General features: G+C 39.5%; 1 long non-coding RNA gene across 4 annotated transcripts in view; it reads right to left on the reverse strand.

The window, feature by feature from the left end:
- The window catches only part of LOC138224422 (uncharacterized), a 118170-nt gene that overhangs the window by 77322 nt on the left and 20028 nt on the right, over positions 1-20820 (reverse strand). For all 4 annotated transcript variants that reach the window (XR_011182912.1, XR_011182911.1, XR_011182913.1 and 1 more), the window contains exons 2-3: positions 19540-19676; positions 18632-18761 (exon numbers count right to left, since the gene is read on the reverse strand). This is a non-coding gene — a long non-coding RNA (uncharacterized lncRNA). The remainder of the gene's footprint in view (positions 1-18631; positions 18762-19539; positions 19677-20820) is intronic.

A 20820-nucleotide genomic window follows, 5' to 3' on the forward strand; every position in this document is an offset into this window, starting at 1 on the left:
CTGCCCATTGAAGAATCTTGCCACATCATTAACACTGGGGTCTAATGAATTAATGTCCCAGAAAAACCTCACTTTATTACTGTCACACTGAACAGATGGTCCCTTTCAAACAAAACTATTGGACGACTCTTCCGCACTGACTTCAAAATATTCAGCATTCAGCTGATTCTGCCATTTCAATAGTTTGTTGTTGTTTTTTTTAAGGAATTATGGTGATTACAAAATGTTTAGCAAATTCAAATAAAGGACCAGTACCTCTGTAAAAATAAACAAAACTGGTTTGGCCTTCTGATTGAAATCTGGTTTGTAATTTGGAGGTTTTCTTCTAGTAAACAAACTAAATCCCCATTTACATAGTAAAATGATTAACATGGGTGTTTGAATTGGCTGAGAAACCATACATTGATAGAGGGTTTAGAGCACCTGCATTTCCATAGTTTCTATGGAAAAAAATGTCATTTAAAGAAGGTCTGGATCAAATTTAATCTATGGTGATTACTTTATATTAACTTTATATTAACTTTTGCACATTATTTTTCTTTGCAGCATTTAATCCATGTATTTCAACATAAACACATATATGCACTGTAACTTTTAAAGATAAAGGCATAAAAATGAAAGTCCAAATTCGGGATGTCAACTGGCCAGGAATTATGGCAAAGTACATGAACACAGTTCCTTAAGCCAATGTACTTAAGACAAGAAGATAACACACATTTGGAGCTAAAGAATGACACAGCTTGTTTTGTTTCCTGGTGATGAAGACGAACACCAACAATCACCTTTGGGCCTTTCCTTCGCAGGATTCTTTGCTCAAACATGCCTTCGCCAGTCCCAAGGATATACAGCAAAAAGTTAAAACAGTAGGAAAGTTGTTGTTATTCAAACCAAGTTGGCACATTTGAAAAATGTCTCCTGAATTCTAAGGTCATTAAAATAATACATTTTTTACCATGCAAATTGAACAACAGCTAATCTGACAGGAGCTACAGCAGTAGCAGATTCATTTTTGGATTTAAGTGAATTAATGTTGTTTCATTTAAAATAGTGTAAATAACCACCTAGAATGTATAGTGCATTGAATATGAAAAGAATGTACAGTATGCAAAAGGATGTCCAGTATTCTCTCTCCAAAACTGCTATTAATCAGCCACTTCCCCTGTAGCAGCTGGACATGGGACACAACACTGCAGCCCCCAGCTCAGTGTTCACACCTGAGCGCTTCGGAGCACAGTATCCCCTACAGCTGAGCTGCAGAGCTGTTCACGCAGATAAAACCTGGACCGCTTCCTTTTCCCTCTGACCGAGCTCCGTCTCTCCTTCAGCTTTTCCTGGAGTTCTTCACTGACCCGCACACAGCAACAAAAAGAAGGTTTTGAAAACCAAACCCAATGGCAATTATTCAGGGATTTTGAGAAAGATAAATTCAGACCTTGTGGAAATGAAAACCAGAGTCCCATGATTTTTCTGATCCTATAAGAATCATATTCAAGGTCTCTTTTCCTAACTCGGATTTTAACACTCCTCCCTGACAGATGTCCCTTGACAAACATTTTCACTTTTTTAACAGAAACAATATGGACAGCAAATGGAATCAAACACTGAGAAACATAAATCATACCTTTTTAATTCTATAGATCAAATCATGCTTCTTAATTACTGGATATCAGTATGTACAAGCACCAAAGGGTACATGTGAAATGAAAATCAACACAAAAACAATCTTACTAAACAAAATGTAAAAGCGACATACTATTGGAGTTTTGTAATGATTAAAGCTTGAAACTTGTTTTTCAATTCAGTGTGTATAAAAATAATACAAAATTGTTGAGGAATAATCACAGGGGGCTTTTGAATTTTAAAAATTCCACTAAGGAAAAGATGTTGATAGTGCCTGCTTTATAATGGTTAAAGTACAGTACTGCATTTCAGGATGATCGTTGTTTCATTTCAGGCTACTTTCATTATAGTAAATGTGGCTCCTGGCTTCAATTCCTTCTGTACCTTTTTCAGTAAATACACCATTAGTTGTGGTTTCTCTGTGCAATTGTTTTCCTTAGGTTCCTCTTTAAGTGCAATCAGCACCAGGAATAAGAAGCTCTTCTTTACACATAGAGTGGTGGGTCCCTGGAACAAGTCAACGAACAACACTGCTGACGCATATTCCTTTAAATCCTTTTTTGTTGAGGAGTTAAATTAGTACAGGAGTTAACTAAACGACGATAGACATGGGTTAACGGAAGCATTTTTCTAGTTATACCCATGCTTATGTAGACTGTTGGTTTAAAGAAATGTTCCCTAACTGCATTCCTTTGCAACAAGGCACTCTGCGGGTCACAGGTACACCGTACTTGTGATGACAAGTGAAAATAAACTGCCTGCAGTCACTTATGTTCAGGAGCAAGAACATTCTTCTTAGTGATTAAAAAAATACTGAGTTTAATCCAGCCTGTGGCAACAGCGTTACTCTTTTGAATGTGAGCTGCATTAATCAAACACTGAGTGCAATTAGTCTTCCTTGCTTTACTGAAATGACATTACTAGGATTATTGAATGTTACACATCAACCAGAAGGGCGTTTATAACTGATTCCTGCTTCAAACAACTGCTTGGGCAAATACAAGATTTATCCAGCCTGAAAGGTAGAAATGTGTCAAACAAATTAATTCCACACACAACTAATTCCTGAGACTTAGTTGTGTATAGCTACTTTTCAAGTATTTTCACTTACCTTTTCTCTTTTATAATTTATAGTCAACCAACAACATATTGCACTTGCAGAAAATATATATGTCAAAGGCTTTTTGGTTATGTAAAACAGTTGAATATTTTACTTAGCAAGATTCTCATTTATAAATGTTAACTAACATGGTCTGTCAAGTATTATACTTCTTATTGTCCTATTTGGAAAATTTGATTTGCAGGCTGGTAAAAGTCATAACACATTACACAATACATTTACCACAACAATGCACCCATTAACAAATAAGTGATATACATGATGAAAAAGAATATGTAGTGTATTATATACTGTACCTCAAAGACAATGATTAACTTTGACCAACTTGTAGCTTTTATCTAAACCTTTACTGGTACAAATGGACTCTCATGCAATCGAGACTGAATTTCCATCCAAATAATTCAATTAATTATAATAAAGACGCTATGCCTACCTAAAGCATTAGGTATTTTACAGGGTTGTATCACCAAGTAAATAAGAATAAATTAGTTGACTTAATTCTGAATGCACTGCTTATCTCTATCACAATTACTTTCTAAAATCATAGAGATCAGTACTAAGGTCTTGGTAAGTTTCCTCATTTGGTATCAGACCCCATAAGCACATAAGAAAGGGTTTAAAGGACAGAAGGCTGTTTTATCCATATAGCTTGATTGGCTGTGTCAGGGTATCAGTTTTAACAAAATGGCTGGGTAGCACATTCCAGACTCCTGCAAGCTGGGGTATGCGAAAAGATCATTCCTAATGCAAGAAACTTTAAAGGGTTAATAAAGTGATGTCATTATTATAATCCACCCATCTTCTGACCTTTTCATCCGATTCAGGGTCGCAGGGGTCATTAAGGATAATACTGTTATCCTTTCTTTTAAATAAATATTTTATTGATTTGTTTTTAAGGAACAGTGCCCATGGGCACTCAGACTAATAAAAAAGGCTAAAACAATTTTGTCGCACACCATTTTTATTACACGGGTGAAACAGAACCTCTCCAGCTCTCTTTCAGTAGAGCAAGGGATTGCTACCAACCGTGATGTCCGTTTACTGTATGTCAGTCCCCACCCAGACTCACAAGACCTGCAGACTGCAAACACAAATAATATAGTCAACACACATCATTCCCATCACTTTCTAACCAAACCAGCTGCTCCAACCAGCACTGTGTACTTCTATATGATCAATGCAAAAAACAATCTCCACAGGGAAATGGGCTTTCACAGAGCAAGATAATCTGAACAAAGAGTTTCGGTAATCATGGCTTTTTTATTATTTTACAGGGTGAACTGGAATAAAATGAGCCATGAGAACCAGAAAAATCCGAACTGCAAAATACACCTAGTATTTGTGGCTCCCGTGCAGGTAATCTTGATTTTTTTAAGGAACTCGACCTTAATGGCCATCGCTTAGTTTCTATTGAAGTATAAAGAGCAACCCCAATCAGCAATGAAGATGAAAATGGAGAAAGTCATTGCACAGCCATTTGTTAAAGGAAACCTTTGTATTGAAAAAGAGGCAACCCACAGCAGCCCACCTGTGCACATAAAAGCAAAGATGCCACATGCCAATAAAGAAATAAAGTTATTGACCGGTGTGCTGGGAGGGAGAGTTCAGGAGCCTAGCTTTCATCTTCAAGACGTACATACCGTGAATATGCCTCCTGTACTTCAGCAACACACCTGTCAGGTTGTTGGACTGATGCTGGCAAACACTGTATGCCCCCCTGCCACACACACACACACCCTTCCTCACCAATTCATGACTGAATTCCATTCCTTTATCTAACTGAAAATCTCCTCAGACTACAGCGGTTTAGGACGTGTGCCCTGAGGCAAACAATCATTAGTATATCCCTCTATCGCCTCAAGTCAGTAGTGAGGGTAAATCATATCTTGTTGGTTTAGTGCTGAATAAACTGTAATGATACAAAGCTCACAAAACTTGTGAGCAATAAGTTCCGCTTTGCTTTATCATATTTGTGTTTGCCCGGCGTTTCCTATCACAGAGGCCAATTCACGGTACATAGATCCGTTTTATTTACTTATGGAAGGGAACAGACTGGAGTTATCCCTTTTAGTGAAACCACAGCTGAAATAAAGGGTTGGAAGTAGAAAAATATCTGCTGTTAGTTCAATTTCACACCAACTTTATTTTTATTCTCAGATGTTTAGGGGTTTTTCACAAGAGCCTTTTAAGGAATTGCTCCACTAATGTTTTAAAGGTAATGTGGACAGAAAAATGGGTTTTGTCCTAAGTCAACATATTGTAGGGGCTTGTCTTGCAATATGTGGACTTAAAAGGTATGTGGTCTTTGCAATCAAAATTTCCAACAGTTATAAGTATATAATGTAGTATTAGCTGTTCACTGTGAAACCACTTTTTCAATTGCAAATTTTAATAAAGTATTAATGGTCTAAATTAAGTATTTTAAACACACATATCAAACATTAAAGTAAATATTAAAAAATATAGGGCAAAATGTAATGATCCAACATCAATAGGTTTTCAGAATGTATCATAACACAATTTCAAAATGAAAGCAATACTAAAGTCGAATGAGGTACTGTATGACCTAAATGATCATAATTCTAATTCAGCATAATTCTGGCAGTGCTGAGGCGTGAACCTGATCACCCTGTCAATTGACAACCTCTTCCCTCACAGACAGATCTTCTTCAATCGTGGCGATAGCAACCAGGAAATCTCCACTGCTAAAGGCAGGCATGATTGCATCTTGTGCTGCTATTGCATAAATTCAAATCTCTTTTCAAACAGCTATTTGCAGATTCTTTATCAACCAGTATTGGTGATTTCAAACTTGTCTCGCATATCAAAAACGTGGTGATGAAGGGCATATTGGTACTAAGTCTGTTAGATGCTCAATCCCCTTCCTCGACTAACAGTTTTTCAAAATATAGTCCTAAACGCAACACAAACTGGCACATCATCACCACTCACTCAACCTTAAGGTAGTTGTACTAACCTCAAAATAAGCAATTAATAATCGTGGCCTGTTCCAGCTCCCTCAGATGACTAATTCTTTGATTTACAGCCAGCCTTCCGCCCATCAGTCCACCGCCACAGATGAACACCAAACAATTCGCTCAAGTTTTAATCATTAAAAAAAAATTATCTAATTGCACCGTCCTGATTAGAAACCTGTGACTTTTTTTCTGCTTTGCTGCGATACACAAAGGCCAACCTGTACAGATTCTATTCTCCCTTTCAGCCATGAAAATGGCATCTTGAGTGGGACCTGAAGAAGAAGAAGCAGGAATTCCTCAGTCTTAATCAGATTAGTTACCGTCTAGTGGCCTGTTCTGCATTAGGGTGCACACAGGAGTAAGAAGATTAGGAAGGGATGGGCTGAGACTGGCAATGCAGCAGGTTAGACTGGTTTCTTAGTCTCTTTCCCTTTTTTCCCCTCCAGTTAAGATGTAAAAGATTGGCAGACTAGAACAACATGACCCCCCCAGGTGTTTTCAATGACTGTTGTTCTACGGTTTAAAGTCGACACACGGCTTTTGACTGGAGCCCCACTCCTTTTCACCATTGAAACGTCCCGTTAGCATGCGTGCTCGTTTGTGTTCCAGCTAGAGAAGTCACCCTATCGTGTGTCTTTCAACGAGTCGCTTGAGCACAACCACAGAAAAACAGCTCCTCGGTTCAGGAGTCACAGCGTGGTTCCAGGGATAAAAGAGGCCTTGCACTCACAAAGCCTCGCAAGCTTGCTTATTGAAAAATATATTTTTTTGCTACAAGGGAGGTGAAAGGTGAAGCTCTTGAAAGATACATTTGGCACATCCACAGATGTGAGAGACTCCTATACAGCCGCAGACATGTTGCAAATTAAGGTCATTCTATTTTATAAAGTAGTATTATTAAAATTTAAACTGTTATAGACTTATTTACCAGTGATGCCTTTTCCAGGCTTATTAAACAATCATTCATCCCAGAAAGCATCAGTCTAACCCTGGCCCTGGAGAGCCCCAGTCCAGGAAATTTTATAGACCTCCCTAAATCATTGATTTCTAAGCTTCAGAACACTTCTCAGCTCTTGAAGGCAGGAGGTTTTTTGTTTATAACAATCAGTAAATTACATCATTTAACACATTTAGCTGCAGCTGATCACAAGAAACTCTTTTCAAGCCTTTCGAAACTAGTGACTTAATGGTGACCTTTTATAGGGCTGTACTCCAGGAGCAGGCTTGGCAACGGCCACTGAGGTACAGGTACACAAACATAGACGCGCAAACACTCACACAGGGGCCAGTTTTCCCAGAAACCAATCAACCTACAGGGGTAGGAAACTGGAGCACCTGGGGGATACCCATATGTGCATGGGGAGAACATACAACCTCCACACAGATAGCACCCCATTAATTGAATCCAGCAATGCCAATCACTGCCAATCACTGTGCTACCATGTGGCCCACCACAGAAACATAAAAAGTCTAATATTTCATATTTTGGAACCAAGAAAACGTAATCCATTGTCTTCACAACTATGTACAGCTTAGTGTGGATTCATCAAAATGGCTTGGGTAAATGCAAGTTTATTTTCTGGTACTCATTATAAATGGAGTTCTTAACTGAAGCTTGAGAGGGATAGTGACAACTAAGCCACTCTTCACCAAAGCTTTAATCATATCATTCCCAAATCATAATTATTCCCAAAGTCATTTCTCAAAAGCTATATACCGTATACCATAAGCAAATGTCTCTTCCACCAGTACAGATACCCCTGTAGCCTCCTCATCCTGTGGTTCAGAAGGCTGGCTCTGTCTCTCACCATGTCTAAATACTCAGTGAACATCCTGGGACACATCTCCTTCCGGAGTGTCGTTATTCCTTCTGTTTACAGTAACACAACACATTGTACTGTTATGTCTTCAAAACATAATGCCATTCAATGCAGAAAACATTGATTAAAGATTGTTGAGAAATCCCTTGTTTGCACTGATATGATCTCACAAACATGATCTCCACTCATGCTTTCCCAATGAAAAAAAAAAACTCCATTCAGTTTATATAAGATTCCAATCAGTTTCCTCAAAGGATTTAGGATACTTTGTCTGCTTAATATGGAATTAATGTGGAATATCTAGTAAAACATCACTGACATGCTACAGTATGTGAGGGGAATGTATTGGACGATAGATTTCCAAGAGATTATGTTTCTCTAACATGAAAACAAGAATGCGATTTTGGCATTATCAAACTGCATGTTCTTAATTTTGCATAACTTGAAATTAATTTAACTGCATCAACACAGTATAGATCCAGATAAACCCTACATCCTCTTTTGAATAAAGAGTGAAGAAAACTGCATTCAGATCCAGGAGGGCCACAGTCTGCCACGTTTCAGGGTAAAGACCTAGAGACTGTGGTAATGTACACTAAGCAAGAGAACAATTATTTCAATAGTATGTATTGGGAACCAGACAGAGATGCCCTCCAGGACCAGGAGAGCACATCAGTGGGCTGCGTTATTTATTATATACTCTCAGGTGTGAGAGAGACATACTGCCCTGTCTCTCTCACACCTGAAGAAGGCTCCACGGCCGAAACGTTGTGTTCTCTTTCTTCTTTTTTTCAGCATGGAATAAACCTATTACTTGTTCCATAACATAACATCACTTTATTTGCCCTATACAATTTCTTGCATTAGGAATTTGTCTTTTCACAGACCCCAGCTTGCTCTCCATGAGACACCCAGACAGGGAGAAAAGCTGGGGGACAGAGCGCAGGGTCAGCTATTGTGGAGCAGCTGGGGTTAAGGGCCTTGCTCAGAGGCCCAATGGAGTAGGATTCTTCTGCTGGCTGCGGGATTTGAACCGGCAACCTTCCAGCCACAGGCGTAGATCCTTAGCCACAGTGCCACAGCTCCGCCTGTACCTCTGCTCAGTACCTGTTGCTGTTTTTGTGGTACTTGGCTTGCTGTGACTCTGTTATTGTTTTTACATCCACAGCTATCTATCCAAAGCTACTTACATTTGCGCTCATTCATACAGTTGGGTATTGCACAGGAGCAGTTGGGGTGAAGTAACTCGCTGAAGGATACAACAGCAGCACTGGACTTTGGATTTGAACCCACAACCCAAAATCTTGCAGTTACAAGTTCAGAACCCTAACCACGGCTCCCCTTACATTTCAGCCAACTGGTAGCAGCAGAACAAACAAATCATTGCTGCAGATGAATCTGCACCCATGATCGTGCTTCAGTCTCACCTCCTCTCAGTCTGCTTGCTAAACATTACAAGAGCCAAATTGCTTCCCTACTTCAGCTTTCACATTTTCCCCGAGGACTGCACATATGCCGCACTCTGTTCTTAACAAAGAATAAATCCCAAGCAAAAGATTTTGCCTTTGCAGTTCATTTATTACCTATAAAATCATGGGAGAAGAGCCATTTGCAGCAGTTAAAACGTTCCACACCTGCTGCACTGTTGACTCAAATCCTTTCACCAATATCTAATCATTTCTCTCTGATAAATAGGCTTGTGTCTCTTGTAGGAATTTCTGACTAAAGCACTGGACTAAACACACAGATTATTATCCTAGCTGGGGAGGGAGAGGCACCCTGACAAGTTTGTTAATGGTTAAACCTGGAGATGCAGGAAGAAGGATTGCCTTCGCTTAACACAAATTCACCACATCTAGTCGGCGAATGCCAAGAACTGTACTGAGTGGCGTCTCTATGATAGCAATTAATAAAAGATACAAAGCAAGGGCTCTTTTACTGCAGTCACTTGGACACACACCCCTGGCGGAGTGTGGCATTACAAAGGCTGGCATTGTCTGCCCTTTGTAGCCTGCAACACTTAACTTTATAGAGCAACATTTTTACAACCGTGCTTAATGTTTGCACTAGCACTACAAAAAGACCTGCTGTCTTCAGCCACTGCACTGCAGCCCAGGATGTGCAATTGTAGATGAATGTGTTTCTTTCTGCTCTTATTTATTCACGTTGACTCTTATCAATCATATTTATAACACAAAGCAGAAAATATTCTGGTTACAAGCTTTACATTTCAACATACCCCTCTGGTCAGTAAACAGCTGCAGCTGTTAACAGATTTTATGACCAGGCTAAAGTTATTAAAGAGAATGTCTGTTTATTTTTAATTTATGCACAGGGCTCAAAAGTTCAAATCACATCATCGGAACAAGTACAGCAAGCAATCAGCCCAAGATCCTGACTGGAGGAGGAAGGTGAATTCCATTTAACATTCATTTCTGTTCGCGCTTCACTGGGAAACTGTCATTTTTGATTTTCCAGTCTTAATAACCATATATACAGATGCTTCTTCCTGGATGTGCTTTCCTAATCCAATCTAATCCCAAACTTCCTATCCAAATCCAAAACTGTTGATATTGTCTGAGACTATAGGAAGCACTGGTATCCAAACAATTCTGAATGTAAAAACATGCAAGAAAAATGCTCACTTTGGCATAAAAAAACAAAAAAGAAAGCCAAATGCAGGAACATGCACAAAAAAGAAATATTTTATGCCTTAAAAAGAGAAGAGACTGTGATACCCTGTGGACACCATATCAATTTCATTTCTGTGAATTAACACAGTTTCAGAAAAATACCAACATGACTTAACAGGATTTAGTAGACATGTTGCACTAAGTATGATGAGGATATAAAAACCAGTAAACAAGAGAATGTTTATCTTGTTTTATTGAGTTTGTACAATTCTTTGGAGCTTTATGGCATTCCAAAGCACAAAATATAAGAGCACAGTCAAATTAGTGGGGAACTTTGGGGAGGCCAGCAAGATCTTCAACGACAGCAGAGTGTCCTAAACTGGGGAATTGGCTTGGAAATTCCAGTCCAGAGGAACAGCACCACCTACTGGTCCACCAACACAATTTGTCATGTACTGTATGAAAGAATATTCAAATAAAAATGGAAACTGAAGCAGTTTTTCTAGCCCTGCGTCTGCCAGTTAAAAAAAACACCTTGAACATCATCAATGTTGAAATCCTTCAAACCACATTAACATTTGAGTGAAAATATTAGTGGCCCAGGGGTTAATGCTGACTCCACTCTGTTGTGAGCAAATAGTTGTTCAGCCTAGCCTCCCCAACACACATCAATTTCACTAAGTGCAGAAAGCCATCACCACAAAGACAGCTTATTTCACCTGACACCACCTGAGCGTTAACCTTCTGCTCAACAGAAAGGCTTCTTTTGTTGCCTGACTAGGAAAAGAAAAAAAAGCTCAATTTCCATGATTTACAAATCAACAATTTAAAAATCACAACAACACACTATTTCACAATCAAAATATTCAAATTTCATAATTAGATCCAAATAAATATTAAAACATTTTGGAAGTTAGGGTAGGGTGGTGCGTTATCACAGTGGTCAGCATTCCTGCCTCGCATCAGTGAGAGCCTGGGATCAATTCAGGACCTGGTGTGCTCTCTGTGGAGTTTGTATGTTCTTCCTGTGTTCACATGGGTTTCCTCTAAGTCCTCCTTTCCTCCCACAGTCCAAAGACATACCCGTAGGTTAATTTAACTTCTGGGAAAAATGGCCCTGAGTGCGAGTGTGTGTCTATGTCTCTATCTGTGTGTGCCCTGCAGTGGACTGGCGTCCCATTAAGGGTGTACCCTGCCTTGTGCCTGTTGCTTGCTGGGATAGGATGTGGCTTCACTGTGTCCCCATATTGGACAAAGAGGTAAGAAAATGGATGGACAGAACATGGTGTTGATTAAAATAACCTCAAAACTATGTCAGTTGAAAAAAGAAAGTAAACTCAGAACATTTCTGAACTTTAGTGTTAGGACACAGGTTATTTCACTCCAATTGCTCCCATAAAGCCGCAGAGGAATCCTACTCCAATGGGCCCCTGAGCAAGGCCCTTAACCCCAGCTGCTCCGGGGGCGCTGTACAATGTCTGACCCTGCGCTCTGGCCCCAAGCTTCTCTCCCTGTCTGTGTGTCTCATGGAGAGCAAGTTGGAGTATGCAAAAAGACAAATTACTAATACAAGAAATTGTGTATGGCCAATAAAGTGATCTGATCTTATCCCACCGTATTAATGGTGTTTCATTTTTTTTTTGATTGACCTATCTGGTAAAATAAGAGATTTTAAAAACTAAAAACTAAAGAGGTACTTATATGCGACCCAGTACAATGAATTAGGCAATTTGTCAGTATGAGGAACATTAGCTGTGATCTTACAATTACGTTGATCTTACAAGGGTAGCCAAGGCAGACTTAGAAGGGAAGCATTACATTAAAAGCTTACAACTGCCTCCTGTAGATAAGAAGCAACCCAGGAAGTACTCCTCCCTGCTCCGTGGTTCTCCTGCTGCGGAACAGTGAAAACGGAGATACATGTATAGTAGAGTCTGTAACCCGATAGATCTCATGGATAATCTCTTCACTTGCACACTGAATTCCCACATGCCCCCGAAACAATCAAGAATAAGGCCTTCTGAGTGCAGTAGCAGGCAAATCAAATTAGTTCGCCACCTACATGGAGGTTCTCCTTTGAGGCTGGTTTTGCAAATCTACAACACATCCTGATAGGTCTTAGAAGAATGGAGGCCTCAAAGGAACACACACGTCCCCCAGGACAGAGCAGAGAGCCAGTTTGCTGAGAGATAGCCAGTCACAGATAGGTATTCCAGGCTAGAAGCCCACACAGGGCAACAGCCTAATCACACAGAAGTGTTGACAGGCCAGAGATAAGTGCACACTCCATTGACTTGTGCTTTAAAGCCTTCTGCATGCATGATGGATGTAATACACAGGGCAAATAGCTTCCAACCCACCATAAAACTGAGTTTGAACAGTGGTGTGCAAATGATAAGGGAAAAAACGTTTGTCTCGCAACTATAGAAGGGGAGTTATAAAACACTTTTAATTATATCTTCAACGTCAGCTGTTTTCAATGTCTGTCGGCACTCTTTTGTATCTGCTGACTTTGTTCCACCGAACCTCTAATGCTTCTTAATTAAAATAACGAGTGAGGATTAATTTCAAATACCTGCTTTCTAAATTGTTTATGTACTGGTTGCTGCAATTAACAAACAATTAACGGATTAAATGTAATTAATTGGATCAATCTATCAGTGGAGGATATTTCCTCATACTGGAGGAACATTATTGATTATTATTATTATTCAAGAGAATTTTTGTTTGGTTAAACATGATAGAAATTTGTAAATTCAAGAAAATAGTTTAAATAGTAAAGTAATATTCTACATACCTTTGTGCTAGAGTAAGCAAGCTATCAACCTGATTAGGACAACCTGAGTCAGAAATCAGAGCTGAAGGAGACTCACATGGGAGAAAACAAGGAATCATGGAGCCCAGCTGACAGAACGCACCATAAAACATTTGATGCTGATGATGACTAATAAATGACGATGATTGCGATGTCTGTCCTTTAAAGCCTTGTATTTTCTAAACAAATAAAGAAGCCATTCAATTGAAAAATCCACTCCTGGCTTGTTGTTTTTGAATGCTGAAAGCGTTGTGGAATGCTTTTTTTAAAAGTTGTTTACTTTTGAGGTCTAAGCCTTTAAAGAGGCTTCAAAACCAGAGCACAAGGCAGAGAGGAGCTTCAATGGACAGCAGTCCAGACTCTGAAAATTCAACAATGGTACAGAGCCACTGAGCTGTTGCGTTGTGCCAATGAAACTTGTTTTTTATTCATAATCAGTAAAAGGAAAACACTTATTTTTCTAGTGACTATAAACCATAAAAGTAACTGGTTATGCTTAAATGTGTGAATGAAGCAATTTGTCATTCTGTCAGATGAACCATTGTCTTTGAATAAAATAAATGGTGCAAAAGATCTGGAGCAATGAAATACTGTATAGGAACTGATATAGGTTTGGTTATTCACATCATAAACCTCCATGACATTATGAGGCCAGAATGTTTTTTGTGTGCATTGAACATACCTCCTTCTGGATGCATTCATTGGATTGGTACTTGATGCTGTTCTAATATTAACACATGGTATTCCCTGTCTAGAGAAATAATGGGAGAGTTGAAGCATCAAATAACTGGAGCATTTAACATGAAGTGATCCTGAAGTCCTCTAGCACCACTAGGAAATAAGAATCATGCATATATTCCAGAGGTTGCAGAATTTTTGTAATTTAGCAACGGTATAGCAGTGCTTTGCTATTCTATTCTATTATATAGTAATATATTCTATACTATACTGTAATATTAATTTTACTCACCACTGTATGGGATTTGTATACACTGTGCTAATACACCTATATACAGGTCTATATGTATTTAGGAATTATTATCCAGTGCAGCAGAAAAAAAATTAAAATAAAATAAAAAAGGAAACAGAGTAAATGACTGTAAAAAGCAGAGAAAAAAGTTGCAAATTCCTTTCTTAAACTTTTCATTGGTACATGACAACAGCCTTTGGCAACAAGACTGTCCATTTCCTTTACTTTCAGACCTAAAATTAAGAAACAAAAGCAGAAACCTAAGGGAGACGCAATTAAAAAAAGAGAAGACAAGGAACTAAAGGATTATGGGAGTCTGGAGCAAGCTGCCAAACCTTATTGTCAAGGATGATACCTAACATCTCTCAGATCAATTACCTTCAAGCAAGAAAATGAGCTTGTTCAGCTGCACAACCTCATCTTTTGTGTAACCTTCCTCGTGTTTTCTGAAGAGAGAAATTGTTTTATTGCATGTTTGTTTCGTATGCAGTACTGCATCGCCCTGGATTTCCATTTTCCCTACTGCTGGAATTGTAGTGTGCCATTAGGTGCAATCTTTCAAGAAATGCCATTTTTCGATTTAAAACCATTTTCAATATTCAGTTTTTGTCTGTATGGTCTCTTGACCTGGAAGATGGTTTTATCAATCTTGGTTTCTCCTTATACTATATGTGGTACTGAGCTTATTGTGTGTCTAAGGAGTAGCCATAGTTGTTGGGACGCTTACACATAAACAGAAGAACAGACAACAACAATGGCAAAGAAAAAACACATTGCATAAGAATATTCAACTTGCAAGAATGCAATAAAACTGCAAGTAAAGGCAGCTTATGTGCTACCCCTTCAATGAATTTACTGTGCCCTGGAGATATAAAACTGAAACCAGCAGTTATTCCCTGAATGATGCTTTATCTTTATGTAGTAGTTTTCAAAGCTCGTGTAGCCACACTGACATCTTTCAATCTCTGCTTTACTGAATAAAACTGATGAAAGTCCTGGTTAGTGGCCAGACAGCCAGGCTGAAGAATTGCAAGGGTTAAAGGTTCTTTTTTATTATCGTGCTCAAAAAGTTCTGGACACCTGCTTTTAAATTGATGCTTGTCCTAATTTCTTTTCTTTTTTCTTTGGAGGGGGGGTGGATCGAGGGGAGTTGATAAAGTTTGCAGAGGAAGCTTGGCAGAGAGCCAGTCCCACAGCCATTGTGTGCACAAAAGGCAAACGCAGCGCAATTTAAGAAGGCTCTTTACATGCACAAACCAACAGAGTAAACCGGACAGCCTGCCAACAGACATAGGCTGAAAAAACCCCCAACATCCCTCTTTTAACATGACTCTTTTAATAAGAAAAAATATTTACTTATTTTTCAACTATTAAAGGGCTCACACTGGCAGGTTTACTGTGTTTGTATTGAATATGAATATGTGCCTTTCAGCAAATGTGAACTATCCCTTTGCAAACAACAAAAGTAAGAACAAATAGCCTTCTACAGCAGCAAAGAACCAAGTTGAGTGAAGCCTCTAAACACAGCTCTGAGTGCTTAAGACAGTTTCAAAGCAGAATTATCAAGCAAATTTGTCAATACAAATGAGTTAAATGGACTCAGGAGTACTGAGGTGTTCTGGTTTACAGGGAATGCAGTAATAACACTCAACTGTATGGCTCATTTGAAACTCATTTGAAAACACTAAAAGTAGGCAGCTTAATAAAATTAAACCCAGTTACTTTTTAAACATTCTATAAAACTAGTAATAGAAATGACTTTAATCTCAAATGTAGAGTGATTCTATATTCCATAGATTAGGCAATAATTGAAACAAACAAACAAACAAACAAACAAACAAACAACTATATTAAATGATAATTATCAAGGTTATTGAAAAGGTGCTGAAGTGCCAAAATCAGAGCAGTGTCTAAAGGGATACACGTTATTAAGCTATAAGAAGACACCTTTCCTGGACTCAAGGGGTTATTACTTTATATGTCTTGGACTTACTGTATAAACACTGCACTTGCACTTCAAAACATGATCTCTGCATGTCTATAGCTCAGCTCAGGTGTACAAGATTCTGCTTGTGAGCTTTACTGATGAAACTTTCTTTCCACAAACGTCTAGCGATTTTGTCAAGAAAAGAAAAAAAAACTAATGAAACAATTATGCATACAGGATAATGCCACTTAGAACATTTAGCAACTTTTCCATTCCATGCAAATCGTTCACTACCACAACTACAAATAAAAAGCACGGGATGAATTCCTGAACTGCTTTATATACATGTTGATTCTGATACCAGAAAACAAAGACCACAGATTTTCTTTCTTGAGCAAATCAAGCAGATTTCAGTTTTTCCAGCAATATTCAGATTTTGACTTTTTAAGCTGGCATAGCAGAGGATGAACAATCACTCTAAACAATGCGTAGTGAATACAAATTCAGTCATCTAAAGGCTGTTTTTCACAGCACTTTCAGGAATGGAGGTGACGGGGGGTAAATAGAGATTAAGGCACTGGAAAGGTCTGTCAGCCTTAAAGGCCTACTCCATCAAGGCAGAACAATGCCATATTCTGACCGAAGTCCAAAGAAATTTCACCCAACCTGACAGCAACTTCCTTGTCACACAGCCCCAGAGGCAAAGCTGTGACTGGTAAATGCCAAGCTCAGATTCTTTCTTTCAGGGGGTGTGTTAACCATTGTGTGTCCAATTCTGCTCTGGGGTCAGTCAGGATCATTAAAAGTGGCCCAGTCTTTGGCCAGATCAAAATAATTAGCAGGCAGGGTCACAAACTAACGAAATGAAAAGAAATAGAAAAGAGAACTGAGACAAAGGAACAAAGTAATCCCCTCTATCTTCAGCAAGAACACAGAAGTGATCGGGCAATGCATCAAAAACAATGAGAAAATGTGGTTTGTGTTTTAATTCTACTAAATAAAAACACTGAAGCAACTGCTTTCAAAATGGCAAGGGGACTTAAACGCACTCATATCTTTACTCATCTGCAGGACTGAGAAAAAAACATTGATTTTGATTTTTAAACTGTTGCAAAGCCAAATAAAATATTTACCACTTAAAAGGTCAGAAACAAACAAAACCTTAATATTTATCATGGTTTCCCCAGATGCTCAGGACAAATGTTAATTTTACCATTCAATGCAATTCCCGTGATAATCTGGAAAAAAAGGGAAATTAAATTAAGAAAAGCACTTTGCTAATAGTTCTAAGACGGTAGGAAAACCGCTCTAGATCTTAGATATGAGCCTCTATCCATCCTGTGGATTTGCAGCTATTCTGTGCCAGTCATGCTAATACATTAAATGTCCTCCTGCGCCAAAGCAATAACTGAAGAATACATAAGAACCGCCGCAAAAAATATATTTTATATTCACTGATAACATCACTGTTTACTAATGATGATAATAATCTAAAATATCTAACAATGCCTTTTCACCTGTAGCACATACAAGGGTGGGGCCACCGCCTATGTTATGGCATAGGACAGAACATTCTTGGAATGTGTCTTAAAGGTTGTAAATACAGTGAATAAAAATGTCCGGATTTGTTCATATTTAGCATTAAGGACAGTGAGATCCAACAGCACTAGGTTATGTATTCACAGATGCACTCCCAACAGACAACCCCTGTGGCATATTTTCATGTCCGCCCCTTACCACACCACCCATGACCCCACGATCAGCACGTGGTGCAGGGCCTGATGAAGACGCCCAGCAGTGCTTCCCTCTTGCCACTACCCAGAGTGTGAAAAGGCTGCTGAAAAAATACTGTTTTATTGTTCCACAAGAAAGCAAAAAGCCCCTGAGAATGGAGAACATTACACTACCTAGTTAACATCTTTTGTAGGAGTTCAACAACTAAACAAAGGAGAAAAGCTAGTTTAGCAGTATCTTTGTAGTACCGTTATGGCACAGACCACATCTCTCTTGCTAATAATCAACTAATTAAAATAAAAAGGCAGCATACTTTGCACGTCCCTCGATCCGGATGACAGAATTTGATTAACAGTGTTCATAGATTCATCTAACTTGTTTGAAAATGGTCTTTTCACCATTTCTAAATTCTTTTTTAGTTAGATAGGTATGACCCCCCTGGCTCATTGTTTCAGCTCTTTCTTGCTCTGATTTTCAAGTTTATGTGGCCAGTTGCCAGTGGCGGATTAAGGTGATCATAGGCCCCGCCTACCCATCCCATTACCAGAAAAAAAGCGAGAGAAAATACTGCAATAATTCAGTGACGCGTTCTGAGTAAGAGGTGCCACCGCCGATTCAAACGGAATATGACGCGGCACACGCAGGGAACACACACGTACACAGGGAGCCCAAATATATACACACACACTACTATAGCCTGTAATGTAAGTACAGCAATGCAACCAATAAATCAGATTCAGTCAATTTGCGAGCTGACAACAGAAATCACGTGCACGCTTGCTTTGAGACCGACCATATGCAACAACAACAACAAGATGAGCACAGCAGAGACCAGCGACCACCCTGGGCGAGCGCATTATTTCAAGAGCAGCACCAACAATCACAGGACTCCCCACTCACGCCAGTCCATTGCAGCCCAGAGACTCAAATCGGTCAATACACGGCATCTACGATTAGATACGAACGTTACAGGGAACAAACCAAACAGCAATGCACAAAAAAGCATGTTCTTACCTTTAGAAGGTTTTCTAACCTCTCTATGGACACCAGGGCCAGGTGATTCAGTCTTGATACGTACTGCTTAGGCAGCCGTGAACTCGGGGTCGGGTCCGGCTCCGGCTGACTGGATGACGATCCAGCAGACCTGAAAATAACCAGTTTGGGGATCTTTTTAAGTAGATCCACCTCACGCTGCTCGATGTGCTTTTCGTTTTTGCGCCACACTGTCATACTTTCTGTCTCACAATTTGATGCTAGCCACTAGTGATGCGTGGGTCGGCTTGTTTTGATCCACACCCGCCCGAGTCGAGCTCAAATCTATTATTTTTAACACGAGCCCGCACCCACCCGCGGGTGTGAGTCAGTGAGTCAGGCGCGTCACTACTAGCCACCGTAAACGTGCACCAGAGAAACACACATTGGTGTGAAATCACCACTGGTCAGCTTGTCTCACCACTTTGGTCCTTGTCATGGTACACAGAGACACGAGAAACACGTGTGCTGTTGATCTCTTTGCCATTGCTCACAGACTGCACTGCTAAAATGCCTGCAGCACAGTTAGAGGTAAGTGAATTCAAGGGTTGAACCTGTGCTTTATATGACCACCCTTATTTAAAAAAACAGATCAATGAAGTTCATTCATCTATGCTATAAAGTTTCTCTTACAATTGAGCAAGTGATACTAGTCATGTAATTTGTGTTTTCTAATTTACTTGATCATACCAACAGGAGCAGGAGAACATACAAGTGACAATCTAACAGTTCTTTTAAAATATTTTGAGCATGCTAAAAGTGAATTTAAAAGAGGCGCTAACCCCAGTGTTCAGAGTACACTCCACTCTGGGTTTGCACAATCTGGCCTCCCTAAACTTTCCATTTAACTCAGCTGGTAATGTGCAGGAATGTCTTTCTTCTCCACTGACCTGCTGGGCACTGGGCTGCTTGTGCAGAATTGCTCCCACACTCCTCCCAGCTGGGCACTGCACTGCACTTCCGTGTTGGATGAAGTAGGTCCTCTGCCACACATAAAGCACTTCAGGGGCTTTCGAGATGAACGGAGCTATATAAGGAAAAGGCATTTTTTTTTATTTATCCAAATTTCAAAACCATGAAAGAGAAGCTCTCTATGCACCATACTAGAACTGCTCCGGGACAAACAGGGGTTGTTCTGAGACAAGCCACAGCTTGCCAAAGGTAACATGGCGCTTGCTTTCTCAGGTCGGGCCTGATTTCATTTCCATTCACTCCCTGCAGGACTGGAGGGAGAGGCTGAGCAGGAGGTCCTTGTTCCTACCTGCTCATTAACAAGCAGAGTGTGATCGATTACAAAGATCAGTGACACTCGGCTTCCCAGCCAGCAGGAGTGAGGGAACGTATCCCGGCCAGGGGAAGGAGGAACGAGAATGTTGACGTGTGGACGAGGGATAACTTCGAGCACGCAAGCTGGAGCAAGTCCAGAGACACGGAGGAATAACCTGTTCTTATCAGATGGCTGCTGTATCCTTTGGGAAAACATTTACAGTTAGTCTGAAGGGAGGTTAGGTCAGGGGTAATAGTATTTGGGCAGGTGGCTATCGCATAACTTTCTTCTGTTTAACTTCGGTGCAATCACAATGGGGAGAAAATCTGACAAAGCAATGAAAGGGAACGAGCATTTCAGAAGAGGGTCAGATCTGAACTTCATGTCTATCATGACTGAAAAAATGTATTATTACTGCTGCTTTGGTTCTGTTTAAATCCGTTGTGTACTCAATCTACATATTCACATACCTTTCGCATTTAATATGTTGCATTGGAGATATCCTTCAGTTTTCCATACATAATTACTGTTGTTTAATGATCATGCAACTGTCAAGGTCACTCAAGTGTGTAACTGCCAGTCCCAAATGGTTCAAAATGGATCAAAATGATGTCAAAAACGTTTAATCACTTTTCAGGATAAATATGCTGCATTTTTATAACAATATATTCGTGTAAATATAGTGGTAAGCTTCCAATGATGCTTACGCTATTTTCTGTGAAAGTGTATTTAATATTACAGGGAATTAGTACTGTAAGGAGACCCGTACAAATGTCATAAAAATCAGCTAAATATGTTCAGTCAGGTCTTTTTAAAAGGATGTTCTGAAGGCCACACTGGAGACACTACTCTGGTTCCTTCATTTTGGTTGTTCCAAATACTGTATCTTCAAGATATGAACATA

This window comes from Lepisosteus oculatus, chromosome 21 (assembly GCF_040954835.1).
Source record: "Lepisosteus oculatus isolate fLepOcu1 chromosome 21, fLepOcu1.hap2, whole genome shotgun sequence".
NCBI classification, from domain to species: domain Eukaryota; kingdom Metazoa; phylum Chordata; class Actinopteri; order Semionotiformes; family Lepisosteidae; genus Lepisosteus; species Lepisosteus oculatus.